Source organism: Vigna unguiculata, chromosome 10 (assembly GCF_004118075.2).
Source record: "Vigna unguiculata cultivar IT97K-499-35 chromosome 10, ASM411807v1, whole genome shotgun sequence".
NCBI classification, from domain to species: Eukaryota; Viridiplantae; Streptophyta; class Magnoliopsida; order Fabales; family Fabaceae; genus Vigna; species Vigna unguiculata.
This window is the reverse complement of record NC_040288.1, coordinates 21,300,673-21,314,305: the sequence shown is the minus strand read 5'-3', so window position 1 is coordinate 21,314,305 and position 13,633 is coordinate 21,300,673. Positions and strand designations below refer to the sequence as shown.

The window sequence follows — 13,633 nt, the reverse complement described above, 5'->3', positions numbered from 1 at the left end:
TAGTGCATTAATTATTTTCATTTAATTATATGTAAATTGATATGATAATACTTGAAATGATGAAAAGAATTCATAAGACATATACCAAGTGACTTGTTTTGCTTTGATACTTTGTCAATTTGACTGAAAATATAGATCTTGTTTCTTGATGATTGATATGGCACATAAATGTTGACAAACTCCTTGGTGTACAACCACCTTTAAACACGATTACGTGAAATAAAGAATTTCGCAAATACTGAAACCGCATCTGAGAGTCACTTTTGATGTCATACAAATCTCTCATATTACTCCAACCTTCTATGATTTTTGGGTTATTTGAATCCATGTTATAGGTAACTGTCGTGCTCTTACCATTTACATCTACCAAGTGCCACTGTGGAACTAATTCGTGTTCATAAGCAACAGCAAAATGTCGATCGACAAATCCAAATGACTACAAATTAATAAATACAGTAAAAAAAAGGAACAAATTTATCTCTGCAACGAAATGAAAACATACACTCAAACAATGAGGGAAAAATATGAACATCTTAATGTGGCTGATACAATATGAATCAGGATGATACAGTTGACACCAGAAAACACATACAACAACAAATATCAATGCTTTCCAAACAGTTATTTCTGTGGTTAAATTTACAGCAAACCTGAGAGCAGATGTAGATTGTGTTGAAGTTCCAAAGAGTTATTCTGTTGTTTATTCCATCTGTACTGGTTTGCTCCATCTCCATTCATGTAATTGCAGAAAAAAGTGAAGGTTTAAATATATGGGTAACTGAAGTTGGGAATGGAAGAGAAAAGATTATCACGTGGAAAAGGAATCTTACCTGAAAGTGGCAACAAAAATTCAGTTTCACGTGCAAACAGTGGTTGTAATTGTAAAGTAATTGAAATATATGTTGTAGGTGTTTTTTGCAGATAGTTTAATATATAAAGAAACTTAAACATAAACCATTTACAACTGTACTGCAGAAACATAAAACATAAAGCATTTATAACAGTAAAGCCACGTGTATTGCAGTAAGGAATAAAAAGATCTGTGTAGATATTTTTTCTCCACAATACATTAAAGCCACACAAAAAATAACAACAATTGAGAATCTTTATAACTGTTATAATATATGTACTGCAGCAACCATGGTATTCAAAATATCAATCTATGACTGGACAATGCAATTCAAACATGTATCAATGACCATGCACTTTTCAATATGGCTGCAACTATGAAAAAAATCCTGAAAGTGTATACTATACACTATGGCATATTATAATCTGCAAAAAAACACAGGAATTACAGTTAAAGATACAATAATTGACAAATTATAATAATTTTGTTAAGTAAGTTGTATACATCTTATCAAAGATTTTCAAATATTTCTTTGCAAACCAAATTGGTAATTGTATTGCTTACTTTTCCATCTTCATCCAAAATTAAAATTTTGAGTCCTTGCTTTGTTGTGACTCTAGAAATTGCTACGTACAATTGTCCATGAGTAAAATATGGGCGAGGAAGATAAAGTCCAACTTTAGAAAGCGTTTGGCCTTGACTTTTGTTTATTGTCATTGCAAAGCATAAGGATATTGGAAATTGCCTCCTTTGAAATTTAAACGGGATGCTGGAATCAGAAGGATATTGAAATTTTGTCACCAACATTTTTCCCTATTATGACAGTAGCAGAGATAACATTCTTTCCCAAATCATTAACTTGCAATCTTGTACCATTGCAAAGACCATTTGCTTGATCAATGTTTCTTAAAAGCATAATTGGTACGCCAACTTTCAATTTAATCCTATGATTTGGAATTCCTGAACATTTGATATCATTTAGAAACTCTTGAGTAAACTCACCTTGAATTTCTTGATCATCATTAGATTGGCAAGGAGTGTCTGAACTTAAATAAATTTGTTCTTCACCAGGAATCAAAGATAAAATGAAGTCATTTACTTGTTCAACACTATCAATTGTAGGGCAAAGTATAACACCGTCATCAAAGAAGCCAGGATTCATGATACTTTCAATTAGACCACTATAAACAAATTTGACTAAAGAAAGTAAAGGTGTTTCACTTTCTGGAATTAGAAGATCTGTTGGTATTGAAATGTTGGCTTCACCACTTTCATTGAAATTCATATTTCCATCTCCAATTTTAAGAATCCAATCAGCAAATTCTTTTATATGTATTGCACTTTCATTTGAAACAGCACATTTTAACCTTATGTTTTGTGATAGCCTAAGAACTGTGCAATATTGCCACAAATCAGAGTAATTAATTAATGAGTTCACAATATCATACCTTGATCCCTTTCTTACTACTGGCAAGATTTGTCTAAAATCACCGCCCAAGACAACAACCTTTCCACCAAATGGTTTGTTAACATTATCTTCATTTGTAGCTCTCATAATGTCTCTCAATGTTCTATCAAAAGCTTAGAAACATAACTTATTCATCATAGGAGCTTCATCCCATATGATAAGTTTTGTTTCCATCAATAGTTTAGCATGGAGACTTCCTTGATTGATGTTGCACATTGATTCATCATTGATTGCTAGTGGTATGCAAAATGTAGAATGATTAGTTTTACCTCCATGAAGCAATAAAGATGCAATGCCGCTTGAAGCTACATTAAGTGCAATCATTCCCTTTGCTCTAACAACAGCTGACAAAAGTTTCCACAAATATGTTTATCCAGTCCCACCATAACCATATAAGAAAAAGAAATTTCCTACATCTGAATTCACTTTTGTCATACTTTTGTTATAAACATGTAGTTGTTCATTAGTGATTGACTACAATAGAGAGTGATGTAGCTTCTCCATTTCTTCTTTATCATAATTCAATTCATCAATAATGAATCTGTTATTAAATTTGAATGAATGAGAAAGATCAGGTTGAGGAAGGGAACTATAATCTGTTAAAGATCGCCCATTGGAATTTAGAAGTTCTTCTACTTCTAGGAGACAGAGATTGTGTAAATCATCCCATTTGGAAACCTACAAAAAAAATAACATGTCATGAATAAAAAAATATGGAATAAAGAATGGAGATTATTTATATTTAGTATCTGGTATGTTTAAGTGTTTCCTTTTTTGGTATAGGATACCATCTGCAATTAAATTCCAAGTTGCATCCCAAACAACTTTTGGCTTTGACATTGTATTCATGATTAACAAATAAAAAAATAACCTTCTAAGTTGATTTCCAGATGCAAGATGGCTAGCCTCTTTAATAGCATCAATGAATTCTTTGTCATCTGCCAATAATCCCAATTCCTGGCAAGCCTCTTGGTATGTAGAGAATGTTTTACCATTAATTGTCTTTATACTATCATGATTAATACAACCTTTTTGTTTTGTCGGTAAGATTCTCATGTAATAGCATTCACCCGATCCTGGAGGAATATATGTCAGTCTTCCAATATTATAACCCTGCATTCTTGGTTTCCATTGCCTTTTTTGAGACATCCAAACAAACTTTGTTGGAAATTCAGCATAGGTCAAGTTCCTTCCTTCCTCATATCTTTGTTAGCTTCAAACCAAGCTAGAAACATGGTATTGATGTTGTCATTCCTCTCCAATACATCATCAATTCTATCATCATCTTTAAACAAAATTGTTTGTTGATCTTGTAGGTGAAAAGTTAAACGCTGAATAGCAGACCATCTATGATGGATATCAAATCCATAAATTCTCCAAACTGCTTCACATGGAGATAAATATATACAATCATAATATCTTTTAATCTCATCAACAATACGCACTTCTGTAGAATCATTCTCTTTGTCTGTAATTTTCATTGTGGCTCTATCAAGACCTTTGTTGACATATTTGAACAAATACTTGATTGAGTTTGATTTGTTGCAATATTCTGTATTAACATGAGCTTGATATCGCATTAAGAGAAGAGAACTATAAGGCATAACATTTCCACTACCTAATTTATGTCCATTTTTCAATACAAATAAACCATCATCTCTACGCCTATATACAGGATATCCATCCTCATCAATTGTAGTTTTATGTCTAAATTTTTTAGGAAAAAATTTAGAACACCGACCTTCTTTCATGCATGGTGAGTTGAATCTAGCAGCTCCGCACAGACCATGTATCATATGTTTTAACAGCCTTTGAAAGTTTTGGATACAGATCTGGATGAGGAAGTTCAGCAGAGATTACTTCATCTATGTGCTTTGCATTTTCTAACTTGTTTGAGTCACTCAACCATAATAATATATGAGCATGTGGCAGACCTCTTTTCTGAAATTCAATTGTATACATACCTATAATTTGAAGATAATTATTATACAAAACAATTAGCGGTAAAAAATCAGAATGATGGAAATGGGGCCTGCATTGACTTTGCCAAATAAATTATTCTTCTTGAAATCTGTCATCATTTGGTCTAATTTCATTTTAAAAATTCTACAAACAATGTCTGGCCTATATGAAGCAGTTAAACCTCTTGATTTTACAAAATCAAGAATTTCAGGCCAATTGACATTACATGTGATTGTTATAAACAAATCTAGATAGCCATACCTCTTACAAATGGCCATAGCATCTTGGCAATTATTGAACATGTATCTCATGCCACCTATAAATGAAGCTGGCAAAACTATACGCTTTCCAATGAAAGAAGGATCAGTTTCACCTTTGTTAACAGCTTCTTATAACCCATTTAGAATATCGGAACGAATGAGTTTTTGATTATTTCTTATAAAAGACAACCTTTGAGCTTCAATCATCGTGTAGGTATCCACTAAAAATTGTTGAAACAATCTACGTGAGTGTACAACGTTACCAAATTCAACCTTTCTATCTTGTATTCCGAAAGCAATGAATTCTCGTAAAGAAATTCGAACTCTCTTTCTACTTTGACCATATCTTTGACAATCTCTAATTGGAATATCCTCTTGATAACCATCCTCTCCATATGGAAAAATCAAAGGATATTGCAGAGGAATGAAACATGTATGAGTTTCATGTAGTCTCGTCAACTGACCACAAACTTTCTTGACAATGATGTCTCTTCCTACATCTAAAGTGCTCAAATCACCAACTATCAATGCTACAACTTCATCTGCTATTGGGGTATTGTATACTCTAGGATCCTTAAAGCGATGTCTAAATAACCTCAATCCAAAATCTGATCGATCATCATGTATAAAATCTTTTACTCTTCTGAATGATTGAGTAAGAACATTGTGTTTGTCAATCATTATTTTCAACTCTTCTATCAATGATTTATCAAATATGGATTGTTGTATATCAGACCTGTAAAATTACAAAAGGATAAATAATATACAGAATGATTCATAAAAAAATAAAGTATGTAGGCATACCCAAAGTGACTAACTTGTTTGTTGTTTCATTTTCTGTGTCATAAATATATAGTTGTGCAAATTTTGGACTTGATCCTTTATCGGACAATAAACTTCCAATGCGATGGTAATTTTGACCACTAAGAATAAACTGAGGAGGACCACATCCATCATTGATTGAGGAATGAATCTTCGCACCAATTGATGTAAATGAGAACATGTTGTTGTAGCTTCTTATGTATTGTAAGAAATGTTGGCTTGTAGTGTCTTCACCTTTCAATAACTTTTGAAGCAATTGAGGAGGTTTCTTCAACAATGGAAGTTGGACTTTTTCATTTTGACAACAAAGAGAAAAATCAACTTGTTTTAATCTTTTGCATTTATCAGATCTTTCTTCGTACCACAATTGAGCTTGACAATAGGGACACTCAATGGAACAGTCCCCTACATCAACATGTGCTAAGTACATAAAAAATAATATGTTATTAATTAAAAGATATTTATATTTATATGTACAGTATAATAATATAAATTGGCTAAAAAGTTGTGTTAAACCTTGAACTTCAGCTCTTGAATACAAATCAGAGGAGAAATGCCGAATAAGATAATTTGAAATAAAATAAAAAAAACAATTAATAATAAAGGAAAATAAAAAAATATTAATTTATTTTTTATAATCAACCATTATTGATTACCATGATTCTCATCTTCATCAGAATTATTGACAAAATTCAATATCTTTGAAATAGGTGTAATAGTATCCTGAAGAGAAGGCTGCCCCAATTTTACAGCTTCTAAATATTGAGATGATTGACTTGATCTTGCAGTGGTATAGGATTGGAGCTTACATATGTCTAAATATTGATTTAAACATTAGCAACATGAATTTGTAACAATAAAAGTAATTAAAGTATTCAAATTAATTTTGTTAATAGTACAAATTACCACGACTTTGGTTCTCTTTAACATGAAAAAGATTAACAACTTCAGAATAAGAAGAAGAATCCACAAAAGTAGGAATGAAGCTGTTACCAACAAATTTTTGATCTAACCTGTTAGTAATTTTATCCAACAGTGGTTATGTATTATGACAGTCACTTTGAACCATATCTGCAATTATAGACATGAAATATAAAATGATGATATATTAGTTTGTAACTTGGATTCAATTAACGGAAACTTGGAATACAACTTGGATTGTTACCTTTGTTGTTAATGTTGGTCTTGTGCAAAATTGGACCATTGGTGATTTCAATTGAATTACCAACAATTCCAGATCTAATGGAGGTAGAACCATGAATTTCTTTACATGAAATGTTAGTAAATATTAGTAATACAAACTATTAAAGGGATTGAAATAAAGATAAAATAATATTAGATTTATCATGCATGATATTACTTTTTTCTGCAATCTTCTGATTCCTAATAACTTTCCTTCTGGTTCGTGCATTCTTATAATTAAGTTGGTCAATGTCTGCAAAATTAAATAAAAATGTATCCACTCTAAAATACAAAGATTACATTAAATATAAAGATGAATGAGACATTGTGCATTTCAATTTCATTGTTGGGGATTTGAATGAAATTTAAATTCAGTGAACAAACTTACCACGACATGTCACCTCCAACAATGGCTTTCTATTTGAAGATTGAATTACTTGATCATGCAAGTTTCTATCTTCACTGACAGTAAAGGAGTTGTTGATAGTTGAATTTGGGGTAATATTTTCATTCCATACTGCGAAAATGGTTAAAAAATAAGAAGAGAGCATAGTAGATAAAGTTCACTTCAAATAAAATTGTTAAACAATGTAATCCAAATTGTTAAACTTTAGCACAAAAAGCAATCTAAGTATGCAATCCAAGTAATAAATTAATTGCATCTGTTGTATTTTTTTTATGAATACCTAAAAAAAAATTAAGAACACATTATCTGTAAGAGATGTATTAAGTAACAATGAAAAAATTCTACAGTGTCACTGAATAGACAGTGATTACAACAATTTGTATTGAATGAAAAAATCATTACCAAAATCTGTATAATGAGAAAAAGGTGTATTTCCAGAACAAAATGCTTCAGTGTGAATGGATTTGTCCTGATTGGTATCTGTAGTGAAGAAAACAAAATAAAAAATTGTGTTGGTAAATGTACATCTGAATGTTTATGTTATTCCATTGGAGATAAGTAAATGTATTTATTGGCAAGAAGTTTTAAGAACAAATGAAATGAGAAAAAAGTTTATTTTACTTGAGCAGTTCATCATCATATTTGAAATCTTTGTTGACAAAATGCTCTTCCTTTTTCTTCTTGCATTTGTTGATAGATTTGCAGCCAATTGTTTATGTTTGTTTATGCATACAATTGTTGTTATGCATACACTTGGTGTTATGTTTCCAGAAGTTTATACATACACTTGTTGTTTTGTTTGTTTACACATTGAAGAGAAGTTCAATAAAATAAACATTTTGTTGGTGGATGTGTTGAATATAAAGGGACATAGTTAGTTTTCCACGCTGAATATTCTTAAGGTAGATAATGTAAGTACAATCTTTTTATAAAAAAGAACAACCAAGTCACTAATATGGAAATTGTACCTTTTGATCAATATCTGGAACATCATACCTTTTGATATGCAATGTCCAAATTCATGATTTGCAGACACTGATATGCTTCTGTTCAGACTTTGCATCTATGCTATAATACCTTTTTGGACCAACACATAAGTACTATGCTTGATAATAGTCAACCATGAAAGTAGAAATTTGTTTCTACATTTACTTTACCACGAAACTGATGGAAATAATTTTTAAAAAATGAGGTCAAAGAAAAAGAATGACAACTCAATGTAATTTTAATTGTCCTTTGATAAAAAAATGAATACACGTGCTATTTAACTTTTTAAAACATAAATACACTAAAACTTTTAATACACGTGTGTTTGAGAGTAACAAATAAAATTTATTTTATTGCATTGTTTTTATAAAACAAATAATGTTCTGAGATAGTATTACAATACAAAGATAACAAAATTATAATGTTAGCAATATTTACAACTTATATCCTGTGTTAAAATTTTTGATAAAAAATTAAATTTGTTAATAATTTTTATTATCAAAAATGAATATTCTTTGTATAAAATTAATATTCAAATAAATCTTAGGTCTAATGATGTTTTTTTAAGAAATATATATAAAAGTAATACATAACTATAATACATAATTTGAAACATGAAAATAGGTAAAATCAAAGTAAGTAAAATATTAAAGTTGACCAAAATTAACATATGGATAATACTTTTAGATATAGCTTCTACTTATTAGAAGCAACAAAATTACCATGGATAGAGTCTTACAAACCAAAACAAAGCAAACTTGCTTGAAAGTGAAAACAAAAAACATAAATATTAAAAGCTAAATTCTTTTTTGACATAAACTTTTATCTTCTTCTTTCTCATTTGGTTGTGAGCTGCAAACACAATAACATCCCCTTCTTTCAACCGATTGAATATGCAAAAGTCCTTCCATCCCTTCCCAATCTTAGTTGACTTCTTAGGTGAATTACGCACCAAAAGCTTACATTGAACAATGCATGTGTTGGTCAATCCCTGCAATTCCAACCTCTTGAATCTACATTTGCGAACATAAGCTGCAAAGTCAGTTGGTAGGTCCTGAAAAAAATAAACAGTTAAATAAATAAAAACTTATATGAACAGAATAACATATAAAAAACAATATAATAGCACATTGTTCACCAGATGGCTAGCTTGGCTTTGAGATTTTGTCAATTTCACTCTAAAAAGATGTTTTGTTCGCAATCGATGTATGTTTGTGAGAAATTTGGTGGCAGTTGATATTGTAGTCATGCCGGAGAATACAATAATCTAGAATGTTGAGTTTCCAACATATCTGAATAAGATTTGATGGATATGCTACAATTTATAAAAAACTCTTAGGCTAGACCAACCATCAGTCAACAATGGATTATTGACATCCATATTAAAAGTTAACTGATGGCGATTTCCTTTAATATCTTCTAACTGCCAAACAGGTCCTAATTCTTTAGGAAACATAATAACAAACATACGATCAACATGACCGAACTCCTAAAATTCCAGTGGTCAACAAAGAAAAAATACGGTCAATAAAATTTGAAAAAATGACTGTAATAAACCGAATGTAAGCAAATATTAAACTGATAATGAAAGAAAAACAGAGAATAAATAAGATTAATCCAAAGTAATAAGATATACAACATGAGTCATGTAAATAATAAGATTTTATGGATTATTGAAGAAAGTTGACATTGGAAGCAAAGTCAATTAATACGTCAGATATATAGCAAAATAAAAAAAAATCTTTGCTTACAGAAGCAGAATTTTGTAAATTTAAACTATTATTGGAAAGTTAACATTTTTTTTAAGAGAAAAAAGATTTGTAACGAAGAAGAAAAGAATGAATGGGTAATCGAAAAAAAAATTAACATGAACAACAAATGAAGAAAAAAAATTTGAAAACATCCAAATGTCGTATATTTAAACAGTTGTTGAAGAAATATAAGATTTTAAAAATAAAAAAACATAGTAACAAAGAGATGCATGTCCAATGAAAGAAGAAACAGTTAGACAAAGATGAAAAATGAAGAAGAAAAAGAAAAACCATAGATTTAAACCATTATAAAAAAAGTTTTGATTTTTATGTAAAAAAAATAAATAAATAAGGGTTCGAACAATGTTTTCAAAAATGAATGGCTGAAGGAAGAAAGAACATTTACAGTACATTTGAACGGCTAATATTGAGTTAATAGACATAGATTAATGAAGAACGAACATATATTTCAAGTTTTTGTAAAGAAAACATGCCTAATTATGAACGAAATGCATTGTAGTGAACCTTCCTAAGGTTATTCTGGCAGGCACAGGGATAAAGGTATCCATGGAGGGTGAAGGGAAGTGACTGTTTTGTTTTGTTGATGGATAATAAACAAAACTTGATGGATACTCAATAGTTTCATACATAGCAAAACACTGTTTCAAATTCTAATTACTTTACCAATAAAATATATTTCTTTAATGCTTTCGTATATATTTATTACAAATTAAATGTATAAAAAAATTACAAATTAAGAATTAAAAATTAAGGATAAATATAGAACATTAAATGTTTCTTAAAAGTTAGAAATTTAAAAAAAATACAAATTGAAAGTTTAAAGAGTAATATCAAAAATTTAGAAAAATAAAATATTAAAAATAATATAATGTAAATTTTTAAAAAAATAAAAAGATTACAAATATTAGAAATTTATAAAAATAAAAATTCAAATTAATAGTTGAAAGAATAATACAAAAAATTTAAACACATAAAATAATAAAAAAATTATATTTATTAAAAATTACAAATATTACACATTATTAAAAATAAATCTTTTTTTTAAATAAAATTACAAATATTACAAATCATTAAAATAAATATACAAATTAGAAATTCAATGACTAATACAAAATATAAAAAATCTTTAAACAAATAAAAGGCATAAAAAATGTAAATGAATTTCATCTTTTGTCTTGGTTAATTAAAAATTCAAGAATCAAAATTGAAATTCAAAATTCGAAACAAAAGTAAAAATTAGAATTTCATACAGCAATAGAAATAGAAAATAATCAATAAATGAAAATAATCAATAAATGTCAATTTTTGTCTTCATTGATTAAAAAAAATTATTACAAATAAATTCCTTTCAAAAAGTGAAATTAAAAATATTTATACAAATAAAAGGCATAAAAATGTAAATGAATTTCATCTTTTGTCTTGGTTAATTAAAAATTCAAGAATCAAAATTGAAATTCAAAATTCGAAACAAAAGTAAAAATTAGAATTTCAAACAGCAATAGAAATAGAAAATAATCAATAAATGAAAATAATCAATAAATGTCAGTTTTTGTCTTCATTGATTAAAAAAAAATTATTACAAAAAATTTCCTTTCAAAAAATGAAATAAATTAATTGATTGTGTAAATTTTCAATGAATGTCGGTTTTGGTTTTGGTTAATTAGAATTCAAAAATTATTTGTGTTCAGAAAACTATTTTTAAATAATAAAAGATAAATTCAAAATGTTATCATTTTATTAGAATGTTGATAAAAAGAATACGTTATATATGAGTTACAATATGTCTCTATCATAGTTTTGAAAACATGAAATAAGTTATATATGTTTTGCAACAAAAAATGTAGTCAAAACATGCACGATAAAGCAAAACTTAATCTCTTTGATGTAGCTAGCATGATAGTGTAGTTGACAAAAAAATATATCAACACATTGAATTTCAGCTAGCAACATATCAACACACACAACAAAACATAATAGTACATGTATGTAACATGAAATATATTTTTACGAATTTGATTGCTAAGATTGAAATGTAAACTGTAAGGCCCGTTTCATTCTGTCCCTTTTATTTTAAGGGCTGCCCCAATCTTCTGGGCCTAAAGGCTGGCCCAAAGAGGAAGGGTCAGACCTAACCTACCAACCCTAACCTTGTGCTCATTTTGGTAACACAGAACTTTCACAATCCTTAGAGCGGCTGTTGTTTTTCCTCTGCTAGGGTTTACTCCTAACCTTGAACCAGTGAGCTCAGTTACGTTTCCTAGCCTCATCTCAGTAATCTGCCTTTGGAGTTTCGCATTCCGCTGATGGAGACGCACCCCGCTCTTAGCCCTTTTCCAGGTACGAGAAGTTAGGGTTTCGAGTTTGAGTTGTTTTTGATCTGTTTTTGAGCCTGCTGAATGTTTGTATGGATAAATCATGATTTGTGGTGTGTGGGATACTTTGTATGATTGGTGGGTTTGGAAAATATATCTGCTGCAGGTGAGTACAGGGCGAGAACTGGTAATCTTGCCCAGGCGAGTCGGACTCGCCTAAGCGAGTCTGGTGGGGGTTCACCCATATTTTCTGCGCGAGCTATCGCCCAAGCGGGTGGCTCTGTTTTTTAGCGAGACCCTGCCTCGCTCAGGCGAGGTGAGCTCGCCTAAGCGAGCTGGCGTGTTTGCTTCTACCAGCGTTATTGAACTCTCGCCTAGGCGAAGGGGAATTCGCCTGAGCAAGAGTCCTTCTCGCTTGAGCAAGACCCCTTGGCCTGAGCGACGAGTTTGGGCGAGGGTACGCACTGGTTGAGTGGTTACTCCTTTTCTCTTTTGTGTTTGGTATGAAATTGATGGAATTATTGTATAATGGCATGTAGGGTATAAAATGAATGTGTGAGAGGATGTATGGATTTATGAATGACAAACTTGAATAAATCCTTGGCATGAAATGAGCATGATATGGTTGGTATTAAAGAGACATGATAACGAGATGAGTTGGAAATCCTTATGCATGGATGGTTTATGATGAGTGGAAATGAGTTGGGCCTGGAACATGAAAGGCGTTGGTTTTAAGGGTTGGGATGATGAACGTATACATGCATGATGAATGTTATTTGGTTGTGTGATTATGTTTGGTCGGTGAGACTTTCAGGATCGCGCTTCAGTGGTCGGGACGTAATTCCATGGCCCATGTTAGTGGGTGTCCCTAGTGGTGCCCCATCTATATAACTAGGTAAGGATTCAAGGTAAGGTTGCATCCTGACACTCTAAGGAGTCAGTTAGTCTCATCTAGAGCGAACTGACTCTTGTGGTGAGAGTAGCAAGAGGCCTAAAATTCATTAAGGGTTAACCTTGTGGTGAGGGAAATTGATTCATTGTAACACTTGTAACACATAGCTCGGGGGTAAGCAGAGGTATCCACCACAAGTGCGAGCATCCGTTAAATCCGACCAGGTTATACGTATCCAGATGAGTTGAGTCGAGTCGTAGTGTATTGATTGAAAAGTCATAACATGCTTAGTTGTTGTATGGATATTGGATGGTGAAAGTATATTTGACTTTATGATGAAAATGTTGTTGGCTCTAGCTTACCCGGTTTGTTGTATGGTTGTCTTGTATGTGGCTCTTCTTTCTTGCGATGATCATCAATTTAATTGATGGGAGCAGATGGGCGAGGTTCCCGCGGTTAGCAAGGAAATGACGATTCCGTTGCTTAGCCATCTGGGTTGGACTTTATGTTTATTTTCTTCATGGGTTTCCTTTAGGGATATGGCCCATGTATTGCTCTATGCTTTACTATTCTACTCTCAGTTGTTAGACTTTTATCTGGTTTCTGTTGGCATCGTGGTGTGCCTAGTTTGTAGGGGTTGTGTTAAGGACCCCAGGACTACTCTGCATTACTATTTTGTGTGTCGTTTCTTTTATTTTCGCTTAATAATTAAATGGGACG

At 30.9% G+C, this 13,633-nt stretch overlaps 1 pseudogene; it reads right to left on the bottom strand.

The window, feature by feature from the left end:
- Window positions 1-1,360: 1,360 nt before the first annotated feature.
- On the bottom strand, window positions 1,361-3,437 carry LOC114165391 (annotated as a pseudogene).
- Between the last annotated feature and the right edge of the window lie 10,196 nt (window positions 3,438-13,633).